Source organism: Eptesicus fuscus, chromosome 10 (assembly GCF_027574615.1).
Source record: "Eptesicus fuscus isolate TK198812 chromosome 10, DD_ASM_mEF_20220401, whole genome shotgun sequence".
NCBI lineage: Eukaryota > Metazoa > Chordata > Mammalia > Chiroptera > Vespertilionidae > Eptesicus > Eptesicus fuscus.
In genome coordinates this window covers 47845453-47862876 of record NC_072482.1, presented here as the reverse complement: position 1 = coordinate 47862876, position 17424 = coordinate 47845453, and the positions used below count along the sequence as shown (strand labels likewise).

General features: G+C 38.3%; 1 long non-coding RNA gene across 1 annotated transcript; it reads right to left on the bottom strand.

Moving 5' to 3' along the window:
* Positions 1-5638: 5638 nt before the first annotated feature.
* On the bottom strand, positions 5639-9753 carry LOC129150606 (uncharacterized). Its single transcript, XR_008557327.1, has 2 exons — positions 9610-9753; positions 5639-5766 (listed from the first exon to the last, which is right to left on the bottom strand). It is a non-coding gene; the product is annotated as an uncharacterized LOC129150606 (long non-coding RNA).
* Positions 9754-17424: the final 7671 nt, after the last annotated feature.

Genomic DNA, 17424 nt, shown 5'->3' with positions numbered 1-17424 from the left:
TTCTAGAAGAGCAGATTCTGCAAGAACATCTGTGTAAGTCCTGGAATCCTGTGGGTAAGCTCAGTAAAGCATCATGTGATCCAAGCACCCTGAGTCATAGCTTATTAGTGGAACCACACTTATTAGTGGGAAAAGCATCCTGCAAAACCTCATGGTGCTCAGTGTTCATGGGCCAAGGACAAAGCCATGGGACCTAGGCATATACAGGCAATTGTAGTAATGGGATAGGACTGCATATAATTGGAATTCCCAATAGACATAAGGATTACTTCTCAGCTTTAAGTGGTTGTATCCTGTGATGTTGATAGAAAAGCAGAAGCTATCTACTGATGTGATGGTAATTTATCACCTAAGAATTATAAAATCTCCACCTTGAATGAATATCAGAGAGAAAATAGATTAACAAAATACATTACTTGCATTTTTATTGGTGCCTCCTATTTGAAGTCTTTCTGGTAACAAGGATACTTTGAATTGCCATAAAAGTCAATGGGAAATTTGGGATAGTTGAAGATTATTTTAATTCACTCACTTAACTATAAAAGTTGGACTTAAACATTTTGAGTTCCCAGCAACCCCCTTTATGAAATTGGGTAAACAGAAAATAGAAAATGCATACTCATGAAGATAGAATTAATGTAGTTTCTATGGAATATTCAAAATATGAGTTCCTCGGTGCCTTCTTTTTGTAGTGCGTTGATTGGAATGACGTTTTTCAGAAAGAGTGTCCATAACAGCCAATAAAACAAAATTACTTCATCTTTTCTATTGTCTTAGTTTAGGAAACACTTGATTCAAGTGTTTAAAGACTATATCTTTAAAATAATATGCCTTATTCTTTTCATCTATGTTCCAAGTGGCCCCTGAGCTAGGCTATGATAAGCACTTCCACTTCAAATAAAAATAGTCTTTTCAAAATACATAAGGGAAAAGAGCTAATGGATAAATGTTCACAGTTTTATCTTTTTTCCCATATCTATTTTCTTAAACACTCAGTGCCTGCTATCATTTGTCTTAGTAATATTGATACACACTGAATGGTCAAGCACCAAAATATAACTAAAAAATGAGTATGGTTTTCAATATTTAGATATTTTTGGATTTGCTTGCTTGTGGTAGTGACTTAACTTTGCTGACATAAAACAGCGTCATATTTTCTTTTGGACAAATTAACCCCTATTTAATAAAATTAACCTTACCATAGTCATAAAACATGATTTCTTAGGCCAAACATGCCAAACTCGTGGCCAGAAAGCCGCATGTGGCCCACAACAAATATTTTTCCTGCCCAGCCAATATAACAGTATGAAAGAAATGTTGTAATAAAAAGTTCGTAACTTAATTTTTTACAATATTCTGTTATACATAATTATTAAAAACGAACTACAACATTCACTAATGAATGACTACTATAATCATGTTGCATTCATTTTACTTATGCTCCTTACATGTAGGCACACCATTTCTCTCCACTAATACTAGCAGCGAATATTTTAGTAGCTGATTGCCACATCATTAGTCTTGTACTGACTTGTTTGGTGTGTGCAACAGGAAATATTTTGCTTTCAGAAAACAAGAAAAATAGGTTTATTTGTGTTACACTTATTAATCTGTGCAGTTATTCAGTGTCTGATAAGTTAATGTTCAAGAAAAAATATAATTTTTATTAAAATATTTATTATAATATGTTAATGATTACTCATTTATTTCAGCGCTTTGCATTCAGCATGTCTCTATCAGAATAAACCTATGTTTCTATGAAAATTGAGGCTTTTTTTTGTGGCCCACATAAACTTAATCCTTGTTTATTTGGCCCATGTTAGTCTTTGAGTTTGACATGCTTGTCTTAGGCTATAATATGGTTTTCAAGTATCCTGTTATCTAGGTGAATGTAAAAGCCTTGAATATGATCTAATATTGAGTTCTAGTTATATCACAGAGGTAGTAAATAGCACAATAAAACAGAAATCTTGGTCATTACTTTGAATTTAAAAATTTTTGTATTTGCTTGGTTATTTGAGTGCCAGGGATTTCATTTTTATTAGGAAAGGAAATAGCATAGCTTCATAAATAAGAAAGCATGATGAACTGGGAATCATAACAAAGAAAGCATGATGGAATAGCATAGTTTGATAACAAAGAAAGCATGACGATCAACTACCCACATGGTTGATCAAACATTATTCTGGGTGTTTCTGTGACAGTGTTTTTGGATGAGATTAACATTTAAATTGATAGACTGAGAAAAGCATATTCTCCTCCATAACGTGGGTGGGCCTCATCTATCAGTTTAAGGCCTGAGTAAAACAAAAAGTCTGACCTTCCCATGAGTGACAGATAATTATTCTTCTCCAACAGCCTTTGAACTGAAACATCAGCTTTTCCTGGGTCTTCCTGTTGGCTTTCAGACTAAAACTACATTTTCAGTTTTGGGGCGGGTCTCCAGCTTGACAACTCACCCTGCAGATTTGTCAGCCTCCATAATCTTATAAGCTAATCTTACCTTATAATAGAGAAACATGCAAATTGACCGCACCTCCGCTATGCCCATGATTGGGCCTGCGAGAGGCTGGGGGGCAGGACTCCGGGTGGCCTATCCGGCTGTTGAGAAGACCAAGATGGCAGAGCCCAATCCTCTTAGTTCTGGGGGTCCCTGGGGCGATCACCACCCTGGGGGCCCAGCCAGCCGCTCCCCGGGGTCCCCGGGGCGATCGCCACCCTGGGAGGGCATGGCCGGGCCCAGCCTGCCGCTCCCAGGGGTCCCTGGGGCGATCGCCAGCTGGGGGGGGCATGGCTGGGCCCAGCCAGCCGCTCCCAGGGTCCCTGGGGAGATCGCCACCCTGTGGGGGAGTGGTGGGACTCACCCAGTCGCTCCCAGGGTCCCTGGGAACATTGCAGGCATGTGGTTGCTGAGACCCAGACCAGGCCTCTGGCCACAGATTCATAGCTTTGCAGAGACCTAGGGCAGGGATCTGCTTCATCTACAGACTCAGAGGTTCTGCAGTGCCCCCAAGACGTGGGTGGGCCCAGCCAGGGATCAAGGGGCATGGAAGGACTCCTGGCAGAGGGGCAAGGACCCTCACCCCTGAGGCGGGGGTTGAGGTGTGGAGCCACCTCAGTGAAGGGGTGCTGCACTGCAGGGTACCTGACTGACTGATGTGATTCAGAGAAGCTCCCAGTGCTAATGGGCCTCGCTCAGGCGGCCTTCACACTTCAGAGACAGTGACTCCTGCTCCTGCCTTGACCCAAAAGCAAGCTCAGGACACCCTGCCCCATAGTAGAGCATGCCTAGGCAGTGAGTGGGAAGCCTTCCACCTGCTTCAGAGAAGGGGGGGGGCAGTAAAGAATGGGGGGAGAGGAAAGAATGTGGAGCATCCGCAATGAAGAGGTGCTTGAGAAAGAGGCTGGGAAGCCTGACTGGAAGGTTTGTTCTGTTTGCTGGGCCGCTGCCCCTTAGGAATCGCAAAGAGCATGGCTCTGAGGGCTTCCTGTGTGCTGAGTCAAGTTCCACAGCCAACTGGAATTGGCCTCAGTTTCCTGGTCTATAAAATGGATGAAGCGTGTCCCAGTGCCTTCACTGAGCTTTGATAGCCAATTGAGATACTATATAAAGAAAATGAGGGAAGAAGTGAGAAAGAAAAGGAAGGACTAGCAACACAAAAGAAAGACTGAAAGGAACCAGTAAACCCATTGTCACTTAAATAGGGAATATAGTCAGTAGTGTTGTAATGATGGTATGATGCCAGGTGGGTACTAGAAATATCGGGGAACACTTTGTAAAGTATATGATTGTCTAACCACTATTCTGTAACTAATATAAAACCTGAAACCAATACAAAATAATGTTGAATGTAAAGAAATGAAAATTGGAGTGAAATTTTTTATAAATTTCAAAGTTTAAATAAAAGCTGTAAAGGAAGGAAGGGGAGAATAAAAATAGTGTTTTTTCATTTTAAAGAGTTGTCTTTATATGGTGCTTTTATACTTTTACACTTTTCTAAGTCATTATCTCATTTTAATTTCCGGGCAACTTAAAGACAAGATAATTGTTCCCTCCACTATTCAAAGAAAGGAAATCTTGGTGTCTGGTCCTAATGATTCAATCGTCAAGCCCTTATTGTAAAGCAGGGTTAGTAAAATTTTCTGTGCAGGGTCATATCTATACTAATAAAAGCCTTGGGGTGATCAGGCCAGCAGGGGAGGGTATTTGGGGGCAATCAGGCCCACAGAGGAGCAGTTAGGGGGCAATCAGGCCAGCAAGGAAGCAGTTAGGGGGCAATCAGGCAGGTAGGTGAGTGGTTAGGAGCCAGCGGTCCCGGATTGTGAGAGGGATGTCCAACTGCAGGATTAGGGCCGATTGGAATCGGCCCTAAACCTGCAGTTGGACATCCCCCAAGGGGTCCCATATTAGAGAGGGTGCAAGCTGGGCTGAGGGATACCCTCCCCAGTGCACGAATTTCGTGTACCGGGCCTCTAGTATTTATAATAAATACCTTTGATATGTAAAATGTATATGTAAATTATACATAGACTTAATTAATATTATATACAACTAATAGTATGTAAATATGTGTACCCACAATACAATAACAAGGAAAGGATATGGTATATATACTTCCCTTCTTGTATTTGTCAGGGTCCTCCAGAGACACAGAACCAATAAGATAGTATGTATACCCTTGAACAACATGCATTTGAACTGAACAAGTCTACTCATATGCAAATTTTGTTCAATAAATATACAGGCAGGCCTCTGAATCCCTGGGTTACATTTTCCAATTCAACCAACCATGAATCAAAAACAGTATTTTTGATCAATAGTTGGAAATATGGTAATGTGGAAGGTTGACTGTATGCATTGTTCTAAGCCAGGGGTCCTCAAACTTTGTAAACAGGGAGCCAGTTCACTGTCCCTCAGACTGTTGGAGGGCCGGACTATAGTTTAAAAAAAACTATGAACAAATTCCTATGCACACTGCACATATCTTATTTTGAAGTAAAAAAACAAAATGGCAAAAACACCCGCATGTGGCCCACGGGCCATAGTTTGAGGATGCCTGTTCTAAGCCATCTTATCTAATAAAGAGGGAATAATGCTAATTGACCCTCACACCATTGCAAAGTTGGTGGTGCCTACAATCAATAAGGAGGGAATATGCTAATTGACTGTCCCGCCCTCAAAGATGGACCAAGACCCGCCCCTGTGCCCACTGTAGCCTCATAGCCCACAGTTCCTTTCAAGGTGCACGAATTTGTGCATTGGGCCCCTAGTGGCCTAATAAAAGCCAATATTTCTAGGTCTTGTCAGTTTGTTATTGTCAGTATGTTTAGCTTATACATTTTTCTAAAGTCTCAATTTTCAAAACTTTGTTTAAAGTTATACATAATTGCAATGAGTATGTCATTTTTCTTTTTTTCTTCATCTTCTGCATTCAGCCTTTATTTGGCATCATATTTCTTCTATCATTCTAAGCATCATTTCTCCAGTCTATGGCATTTTTTTCTTCCTTGTGTAAATAAAAACAAAATTGACCTTATTTGGTGAATCAATAATCTTAACTTCATTATGTTCCTCAGCTAGAAGAAGCTAGAAGAAATCTAAATTGTGCTTAGAACTTTCTAAATAATGGGACAGTAAAATGGTTTTGTCTTTATGAACATTTTGCCATTAGTTAATTCTACTTGGTTATCTTTGCAGCATACCTCCTTTATGAGTTTTGAAGAGTATTGGACAAATCATCAGCTGTCTTCTTAAGATATAGAAACCTAAAAAGAGAAAAAAACATCAACTTGTCAGCCTGCCTTAACACGAGGCAACACCACTGCAGTATTATCCTCACTGAAAATAGATGTCAAAGATTGACAATGAGATGTAGTATTTTAGGAGGATTCAAGAGAATGCAACAGTTATCAGTTAACACTCTTGGTTTTACTGAGTATCTATCCTAAAATATCCTGCAGTGAGATGGGTACTGAATTAATCTCTTAGATTATCTAATGTTAGAACATTTATTTTTACAAATACATTTTTTTTTTGGCTAATGAATCTTCCAGTTGAATGAAAAATCAGATTTCTTTGGAGTATTCCTACTGAGCATTTTCATCTTATAGAAATGGCCTTAGTCCGACATGTAGAAGACATTTAATATGTGCTTACTGGAATATTAATAGGAGAATATGGCATATTTATTTTAGGGGGTGTTTTAGTTAATTATTAAAGCTTTAGAAACATGAGATATATTTCTAATACCCCTCTTGTGTATGCCGTAGAAAGCATGGATATTCCAGGTGAAACAGGAATTTTTTGGGGTGAAAAAGACAGGTTTAGAAAATTTTAGAAATTAAGAGGACCATGAAAGAAGCACAGAGCTTTAGAGCAGCAGAAGGTATATTTCCATAGAATAGTGGAGCTGAAAAGCTGCAACAGGTACATTTCCATAGAATGAGGGAGCTGGGAACAGCAAAAGGTCTATATTTGTAAAATAAAGAGAAGGAAGCCCCTCATCCAGGAGGAGAAGAAAGCTCAAAGGGAATAGGAAAACAATAAGGAAGGAGAGGGGAGAACTTCACATGTGCCATGTGAGGTTCAACCTTTGAGCCCAGGAGTTACTATAGTAACCAACTCAAAGGGGAATATTGACCAATCAGAGGGAATATCAGGCACCAGGATCTGCAGCCTTTATAAGCATAGGGAAAGGAACCCACTGGGACTCTTCCTGCTCTATACGTGGGAGTCCATACTTGTTCTTCAATAAATCTCCATCTTTGCTATACCACTTTCTGTCCGTGGATTCATTTTTTGATTCTGGCAAAGAATCCGGGTTCCAGTCCAAAACTTCGGTATCAATAGATAGATAATAGATGGATAGATGATAGAGATAAATCAAATTTTATATATAAACAGATTTTACAACAAACAATTCTTAAAAATAATACTATTACTTGATCAGTTTTCAATTGTATTAGAAAAGAGGACACTTTCATGTCCAATTGTACTGAGTAGAGCAGCTCATTCTTCTTTTAGTAAAATGATATTGACATGTCAGTAGTTTCTGCAAACTTGAAAAATTATCAGACATGTTTGGTTTTCAAATAACAAGAAAGAATCACCTGTTATCTCTGACTTACAATTTACAAAGTCTTTACAAACAATGCTGCCTAATCAGTACTACAATAGCATAAGAGTATGGATGGGAAGTGTTTTGAGACGATAATGGAAACACTACACCTTGATTGTTCTATTAAAATTGGAGCAATTCATCACTTGGCATCATTAGGCACTGACAACTTGGACTGTGTAAAGACTTTCAGAATTTTCAGTAGCGTCAGTACACATAAAGCACTGTCCAATAAAATAGTGCATCTGTATTAAAGTATAGATATTGGTTGCTAAAAGGAATTAGCAATTTGTTAATTAATCACATTTTTAAAACTTTTTATTGAATTTATTGGGGTGACTGGCCAATAAAATTATACAACTTTTAGGTGTACAATTCTACAGCACATCATCTGTACACTGTATTGTGTGTTTACCACCCCAAGTCAAGTCTCCTTCTGTCACCATTTATCCCCCATATGCCCTCTTCTCCCCTAACTCCCCTTCTTCTCTGGTAATCACCATTCTGTTTTTTAAGATCATTAAAGTATATTAAGAAAATTGAATTATAGTGAATGGAACACATTTTTTTTTCTATTTACTGTATTTCTTAATGGCAGTGATAAATGGCAAAGGCTTTGTAACACTGTCATTTAATAATTAAAATAACTTTTATTATTTTGTTTATTGGGTTCTCATTTCAGAGACTGCAATTTTGCCTCGTGATTAGTAACAAATCTCACTCAGCAGCACCTTCTAATAGAACTCAGCATGGAAAATTTTTCACGCAGATTCAATCTCTGTCTGAATCACACTAATCCTTTGATTGGGCTCAAGGAAAGGCTTGGATCCCTGTAGAGTTCCTGATGCACTGACTATTCATAAGAACAATAACCAGGCACCAAGCAGTCAGAAATGTAGGCCTTGCACCTGCTCTTTGCCCTTAGTCAGGTCTCAGGATGAGCCTTGTTGATTCTTCACTGGGATTAGGTCTACTTTATTGACAATCTGGGGCCTAAAGGGCTTTTGAGAGGTGGTTGAGAGAGCTTTAATAGTTTTACAAGGCATAACTCTTTCTTAAAGAAGACACTGTAGAAGTTTATTTACTCTTTTAGCAAATAAAACACACACATATGTGTAAAATAGTTACAGCACTTACAAAAAATGCAAGGTGTTTGCGTATTTTGTATTGGACAAATAATGAAACAAATTTTCTGAGTGTCAATGTTTTTTGATGGTTTAGTAAACTTTTGAAGATATGTTAATACTTAGTTGTCCCAAGGGAACTATTTAGACCCTATAAACAGTCACCATGGTAGCCTTGAAAAATAAATCATTAGCTTGTACAGTATGCTCCTTTTTAATTAAGCAAACAAAGTTACTGGCTTTCCATGTCTGAAATATTTGCTCTCCTTAAATATCAACATATCGATCATTCAAGACTCACATTGTGGAATCAGATTTGTTAGTCCATAGCCAGGTCCTTAGAACACTAGCTTCTTGTTGGCAAAATGATACTCATGAAAGAATGGAGCAAATCATTTACTTTATGAAAGCTTTATTACTCATTCAGGCCTTTCAGTAAGAATAATTTAATACAGGGATAAGAAAATAGTCATAAAGATGACTATTGTTCTGATTAACATTTGCAATTCTGATTTGGGGGATTTTCACTGAGGAGGCTAAAAGGGCTGATTCCAATGTAACCCTGATATTTGGGATTGGTGATCTGAGTCCAGGCCAGTAAGCTCGGTGTACATTCCTGATGACCTATGATTAAGTCACTACCTCTTTCCCAGATACTGGTCTTGCAGAACCGGTTACAGAGGCTATTGGAATATGGACAGTGCACAGCCCAGAGGGAAGGCTCCTAACTCTGACGCCAGGCCAGACCACCAGATATGGCCTGGAGACCCCCAACACCTGGGGGCCTTCTTGCAAGGCCCGAGAAAAGGACCAGAAGCATGATCCATGCTTGTGGGACAAAGAGCACAGGGAGGGAGATATAAGGGAGGGCCCCATGCGTGTTCCTTCACTCAGATTTGGAAGGCTGTTCCCTGAGTCCGCTGGCGTTATTAAACAGTGTCCCTCCAACTTCCTCAGAAGCGTCCTTGGTCTTCTTGGTCTTCTGCAACATCACCACACCAATAAGTAATTCTCAGAAAGTAGCTGGTGTCATACAATTTAACACAATTCTGACACTATCTGCCTGGAGATAGCTTTAGATTCCACAGGTCAAGGGTTCAGTCCTATAAGACAAGTAGAGGTTGTCTGTCACCTGTGCTTCTGACTAACCAACTAGCTCCATATTGGATGTTCCAACAACCCACTCCTTGGGTTCAATTAATTTGCTAGAGTGACACACAGAACTTAGAGAAACATTTTACTTACTAGATTGCCATTTTATTATAAAACGATGTAACTCTGGAACAGCCAGATGGAAGAGGGCAAGCTATAGGGAAAGGACATGGAGCTTATGCTCTCTGAGAGTACCACTATCCATCATCACTTACCTGGAAACTGCCAACCCCAAGCCCCATTCTTCTGGAATTGTATGGAGAATTCATTACATAGGCTTGGTTGATTAAATTACTGGCCGTTAGTAATTGAATTCAATCTCTAGGCCCTTTTTCCTTCCAGGATGTCCATGGTAAGAGTAAAAATTCCCAACTCCTTATCTCACAATGGGTTGCCTGGCAATCAGCCCCATCCTTAGGTTACCTAGTTGTTTTCCTAAAGTCACTTCATTAACATAACAAAGGCACCTTTGTTGCTCTCATTACCTAGGCCATTCAAAGGGTTTTAGGAGTTCTGTGCCAGAAACTGGACAAAACCCAATATATATTTCTTATTATAAATCACAATATTACAGGATGCAGAAAGCATTGCCCATCAATTTAGAGGACTTGGAATTGTTCCAGGTTCATGCCTAACCCCTTCCAAACATTTTTCCAAGTAATATTCATTTTGGTTAATAAGTTCATTTTTAAATACATTTAAATCCCCCTGGAAGGGTAAATGGAAGAATGATTTTCATTAATCATAGAGCAGACAGCTATTTCATAGCCACCTTGTTTCTTCTAAGAATATTTTAAAAAATAGATTCAGTCTTATTCATATAGACACTGATTTTGTTTATGAAACCATAATTTTTTTAAAAGTGTTCAGTGTATTTCTTGTAATGCAAAAAGTTCACATTTTTTCCCCAATCGTATGATAGGTGTATGCTAATATTTCTTTTCAATGTTTTATTTTAAAAATAACTTCAAAATGTTGTTATCAAGCTACTTTTATAGAGGAAAATGTGATTTCCACTGCTTGAATGACAATTTTAAATGAGAAAACTAAAATACCAGTTAAAACATTATTTTAAAGACAATATTTTTTAAACAGTAAAGTGAAAATAGTAACCTTAAACAGTAAACAATTACTAAAGTAGATTTGCATCTACAGGGTTCTGGGTGATTCTAGAGACTTTCAAATCTTAATTTTAGTAACTGCAAAGCCATAACGAATAGAAAACAAAGCCTAAATCTCACATATGTTACACAGAAAGGACATTAGAGTGATTTGCCTGCATCAATTTGGTCAAGATTGGGGCTAGGCAAGCAAAGCACCTCTCTCTCTCTCTTATTAAAATTTATTGGGTGACATTAGTTAATAAAATTACATGGGTTTCAAGTGTACAACTCTATGATACATCACCTATATTTTGCATTGTGTTTACCACCCAAAGTCAAATATCCTTCCATCACCATATATTTGATCCCATTTAACCTTTACTACCCCTACCTCACATTCCCTCTGGTAACCACTGTACTGTTGTCTGTGTCTATGAGTTCTTGTTTGTTCATTTGTTGCTTTCAGTTTTATATCCCATGTAGGAGTGAAACCATGTTGTTCTTGACTTTTGCTGAACGCTTAGTATTACTGTTGCAGAAGACCGGAGAAAAACCAAAGAATGCTTAGAGAAAGTGAGTTACATTTTATTATTAAATTCTGCACAGGCCCAGAGAAAAATGTGTCTTTCAAATTCTGGGCCCCGCCCCACAACATGGAGGAAACTTTTTCTATTTATACTTTTTCTAGCTCTTTTGTCTCCCAAATTTGGAATGAGACTTCCGGGCCTTCTGAGAAAGAAGGCTTGCATGCTGGGAAGGGGCCATGAGACCATATCTCAAGGCCTGGTCTGGTGTCAGCACTGACAACTCTGTCTGAGGCATAGTTTATGACTTCTCTGAGATGGGAGTAGTCTTATTTTCCCTATTATTTAAGCAAGCAAGAGTTTACAGAAGCCAAAATAGCAGGGTTAAAATATCAAACAACAGTTTTTATATAAGATGGATGCTTCATTACAGTCTCAAGACCCATCCATGTTGTCCCAAATGGCAGTATTTCATCTTTTCTTACAGCTGAGTAGTATCCCATTGTATATATGGGCCACATCTTCTTTATCCAATCACCTATTGAGGGGCACTTCAGTTGTTTTCATGTCTTGGTCACCATGAATAATGCTGCAATAAACATAGAGGTTCATAATCTTTGAAAATAAATGTTTTCAAATTTTGGTGTAGATATCCAGAAAAGGGATTGCTGAGTCATATGGTAACTCTATTCTTAATTTTTTGAGGAATTTCCATACTGTTTTTTCATAGTGGATGTACCAGTTTATAATCCCCCATCAGTGAATGAAGGTCTCTTTTTCTCTACCACCTCTCCAACACATATTACTTGTCTTGTTTATACTAGCCATTCCAGCAGGTGTGAGATGGTAGTTTTGATTTGCATGTCCCTAATAGCTAATGAAGTGGAGCCTTTTTTCATATATCTGTTGGCTATTTGTTGGTCTTCTTGGGAGAAGTACCTCTCTTTTAAGGAGGTACTCAGCCTCATAGTTCTTTAAGTTCTTAAATTTTGTACCTGAGCTACCAAGATTGTCTCAACTAACTTCAGGCCTTGACATTGATGTCAAGTGGAAGGAAAACTTCTTTTCAAGAAAAATGAGTAGTTCATGATCAAAAATAATAAAACATACAAACCAACTATTCCCCATAAGAGAGAATCAATGGGGGAAAAAAAAATAGCAGACTGACTCCCAAATGCCACAGATATTGACATTATCAAACATAAAAACAAATTTAAAATTTAGTAAATTTAAAGAAATTTTAAAACTTGAAAAATATGAGCAGGGATCAAAATACTTTTAAAAGCAAATAAACAGATTTGAAAGGAACGAAATAAGATTTTTCAGAAGTTTTTATAATGATCATTTCAATTAGAATATGATGAATGCCTTGACCAATAAATGATGAAGGCCACTCCGTTCTTTGCTCTTGAGAGTTTTAAACTTGCGTTGAGGTGTTCCAGTTTATTCTGACTGGCTTCTTAAAGGAAGTAAATTGAAAACAGTGGAGGGATTTTCCTCTGTTTGTCATGGGAAATGAGAAGCAGAGGAATTTGTTTTATGGAAAGACAGGAAAATAAAGCAGATGAGAGAGACAGAGAGATGAAAAAAAATATATTGTCTATTCTTCTGCTGATAATTTTCCCATTTCTGTTAAATATCTGGGCTGTGTTTCTGTACTTACAATCTAGGAGACACACCTGCAGCCTTATGATTTTTAAAAATTACATCTGTTATATTTTATTCACTTGTTTGTCTTGTTTAAGCTATTGCCACTGGGTTTCCATTACTTGAAAAATGTTGATTAGTATTTGTGAATCCAAATGAACACCAATCTCCATTTAGCAAATCTTCCTTTAACCAACCATGCATTATTAAATTAAAATAATCTGAATGCTAGCTTGTTGTACTCTCTGCTAGATAGAAAACTGAAAGAATAAAGTATATTCTCTGTCTTCCAAAAAAATCACTAAGAGATATTCAACTCACCATATGGAAGGTTGATTAGCAGAGCAAAGTCATTTTTTGAGTTTCATATGAGAAGTACAAATAATAAGTGCAAAAAGTAAAAATAAAAAGGTTCTGGTTTTAAATAAAAGTATTGTTTACATCCATACTTAAACTTTTTTTTTTTCCTGTGGCATAAGACAGAAAAATTTAAATAAGTTATGAAGTTCAAATTCTCTGGAAGTACATTTAAGAGTTTTTGTTTGAAGAGTACTACATGTTAACATAATTTGTTCTGTCTAATAAGCCAATCTTTAGACCAAAAAAAAGGCGGGGGTGGGTAAAAGGTGCTGTGTAGCCAAGCAGCCATCATTTCCAGAGAACCCCAGTGTGGCTTGGAACTTTTTAAAAAAATTTTGGAATTCCAAAATGCTTTTATTTCTTTTCTTTTTTTTTTCTTTCAGTGCCCAATTTTAGTGTACAGAATTTAAATGTGTTTCCAATTACTTAATCTGTGATTGTAAGGAAAATTATCTTTCTCCTTTAGATCACATAGCCAGAAATTAGACATATAAAACAAATTATCACTTTTTCTTCATTCATTTGACTGTTTTCAGAAATATCAACTGTCCTATCACATGAGTTAACTTTTATTTAAGTAGACTCCAGTAGTGAAAGATTGTCTACTTCAGAGTATCCTAACCAATGAAATTGCATATTTGCCTAATAGATAAATCAATTTGATATTTTTAATAATATTCAGGTTACATGCCTCAATCAACTATACATTAAAAAACTCACTTAAAACAACTGATAGTCACAAAATATAATAGCACTATACATAAACAGACACTCATGCTCAGATATGTATTTCTGATTTCTTCAGATCAGTAATCTATAATTCTGCAATTGGGTCAGTTTACTGATCTAACATGCAGTGTCTGTGCCATGGGAACTTGGCCTCATTTCCCTGCTTCTTCAAACAGCTAAATGTTTAGGTCATCCCTGTAGAGTCTAAAGAAATACAGTATAATTGTATGAAAATGAGAGGACTTGAATTTTTTGAATTATGTAAGAGCGAGCTGGGACTTGAGAGCCATTGAACAAGTACCATTACTCCACAGGGATTCTGAGATGTGGGGCTATCCAGCACTTGCATCTTATTTTTTAAAGTGAGGTCATGGAGTAGAGGCTTAATAATAAGCAAAAAACTCTGCAAAAGTTATAATTCTTAACAATTTGTTTTGGCAAAGAACCAGCATATCTTCTAAAGTTCTAAACAATGTATCACCTGGTAAGAAGATATTCATTGTGGAAGCCACCACTCTGTACCTTTGGACCCAGATTGTGGTGCCCAGGTGCTGGAAATTTTCAGTACGTTTTCCCTAAGCAACACTTCCATGCCTGCTCTCCCACCCCTTGATTCTGTACATTTGAGGAAGCCCTGGAATCAAGGGATTATGAGTCCTCCAAATCCCTAGATAGCAGAGTCTCCCCAAAGCACAAGCCGACTTTGGAGTCTCTGGGTCAGGGTATGTGTGTGTGTCGTGGAGGGTCGGGGGGGAGGGGGGAGAGAAGAGGGAGGGCTGAAGTTTTGACATAGATCTGGCGAACACACAACGAACCTTCAGAACTTTCTGACTCATTAATGGCTGAACTACATTGGGAACAAAAAGATCAAATAGTTTTTGGTGAAATTTCCAAAATTTAAAGACCCATAATCCCTCAAACTGAGAAATAATGTGGACTGGCTAGACTTCATTGTGATCTGTAGCTACCTGCCAAGTGTTGGAACCAGCTGTCCAGGGCAAGAAGGGGGCTGGGTGTGCAAGATGCTGTCCTCTTCCATGGATGCCAGTCCCTCCAGAGTCACAGTTAGCCCCTGCAGCCACAATTGCAAGGAAGCCACAGCCCTGGGGTGACAGCTGCAGCAACATAAAATGTCTGATTGCACTCCCAGATGAACAAGACTTTCTTGTTCTTAATGACACCAGATGGCACATCCCACCTGGGACATGTAGGATGCCGGGTTTGCAAGTGAAACAGAATTTTAGGGCTGGAATACATGGTGTTCCCCTGGACTGGAACCTGGATTCTTTGTCCACCAGAATCAAAGAATGAATCCACGGACAGAAGGTGGTAGAGCAAAGGTGGAAATTTATTAAAGAATAAGTACAGACTCCCACGTGGGGAGGGAGAAAGAGTCTCACAGAATGGAGTCCCAAGTAGGGAGGGGGAAAGGGTCCCCCTGAGGTCTTTTCCCCTATGGCTTATAAAGGCTGCAGATCCTGGTGCCTTGATATCCCCTCTGGTCACTATTCCCTTAGACTGGTTACTGTAGTAACTCCTGGGCTCAAAGGTAGAACCTCCCCGCCCCTCCTTCCTTATTGCTTTCCTATTCCCTTTGGGCTTTCTTCTTCTTCTTCTGGAGGAAGGGCTTCCTTCTCTTTATTTTGTAAATAAAGACCTTCTGCTGTTCCCAGCTCCCTCATTCTATGGAAATGTACCTGTAGCAGCTTTTCAGCTCCCCTATTCTATGGAAATATACCTTCTGCTGCTCTGCAGCCCTGTGCTTCCTCCATGGTCCTCTTAATTTCCATAATTTCTAAGATTTCCTAAACCTGCCCTATTTTACCCCTAAAATTCCTGTTTCACAAGCATGATGATCTTATGAGGAAAACTGGGAGAAGAGAGGAGACTGAGAGTGTTTGGGAGAACCTGGAGCGAGCATTCATGGTGGAAGAAAGGAAAGGTGGGTTTTCCAATTGTGGAGATGGGATTCTTACCCAACTTTTCTATCTTCAGTTTTGAAGTTCTTTCAATTCTACTGCAGGGTTCTTTATTAATATGAGTTTGGAAGCAATTAAAAGATGTATTAGTGCAACAGGATAGTGAACAACACTGACAAACACACACAGACAGGAGGGAATTATATATACATCTTCTTCAACAAAATTGAAAAATTATTAAGGTAAGATATTATAGAAAAGTATGAATTTTAAAACAGAAAATTCTTCATCGTGTCACAAAATTCTAGAACAGAGAGATTATTCATTAAAATATGTAGTTTCATTTTCTCTCTCAAACTGTTAGGCTCCTCATTCTACCCCAGAGCGTTTTATAGATTTTTTAAAAAGGGGGTCACCAAAAAACATGATTTCCAACACTTGGGCACATGGGAATTTAAAAACCTTCCTGAGGGTTAATCCACACTATGCCAGATGGTTTTCTGATTAACTTTGTCTTTGAATTCCCCTTTAAATCTATTTTTGAATAAAAATTCTGAGGAGGCAAAAGGGCTAATTCCAATGTAACCCTGATATTTGGGGCTAGTGATCTGAATCCAAGCCAGTAAGCTCAGTGTACATTCCTGATAACCTATAATTAAGTCACTACCTCTTTCCCAGATACTGGTCTTGCAGAACCAGTTACAGAGGCCAGGCCAGACCACCAGATATGGCCTGGAGACCCCCAACACCTGGGGGCCTTCTTGCAAGGCCCAAGAAAAGGACCGGAAGCATGATCCATGCTTGTGGGACAAAGAGCACAGGGAGGGAGATATAAGGGAGGGCCCCATGCGTGTTCCTTCACTCAGATTTGGAAGGCTGTTCCCTGAGTCCGCTGGCATTATTAAACAGTGTCCCTCCAACTTCCTCAGAAGCGTCCTTGGTCTTCTTGGTCTTCTGCAACAATACAATGTAAATGATCATTGCTTGTGAAACTTCAGTGAGAAAGAAGTTACCCAACCACTCTCCACCATAGCACATGTGTGAAATGACAACTTCAGGTAGTCCAACACTTTCCATTTAGCAATGCCTGATACTAGTTTAAAGATGTAAAATTGAATAATAAAATTGTTGTATTTTAAAGTGTCTGGTGGGTAAAAGGCCCAATAACACAACTTTTTCCTTTGTAGTAACATTCATACTGTATGTCTTTGATGAATATGTGTTGGAAGTATTGACCCTTATCTCATGACCATGTCTTCTATTAGCCCCACAATAAACATTTTTATAAGTGGGGAAAGTTCTGGAGCAATGCATCAGTAGCAATGGAAATTTTAAAAAGCTACTTTCAGTGAATGGAGATTTTTTTTTTTGAAAGTCCCTATTGGTTTCTTTTTTTTCCCAAACTCTAATTTAGAATATTGTGAAGAGGAAAAGGATAAAAGTCATATTTTAAACCATTATAGAAGGGAATAATCTTGACTTGGAATGCAATCTTCTGTCATAATATGTTAAGAAAGCACACACATGGATGGTTTCATAATTATAGCATTCAGAGCCATAAATGCTAGACTGAAGATTGCAAATCCACTTTCATTATAACTACTTGTTTTCAATCACTGATAACATTTGAAAAAAAAAATTGTTCTTGGGACTAAAATTCTCACAATTTAACAAATAAAAGAAGGTGTGATGAATTTATGGATCAAAATAGAAGTAAAGGAGTGGAAGAAGATAAGGGGTGAATGCTA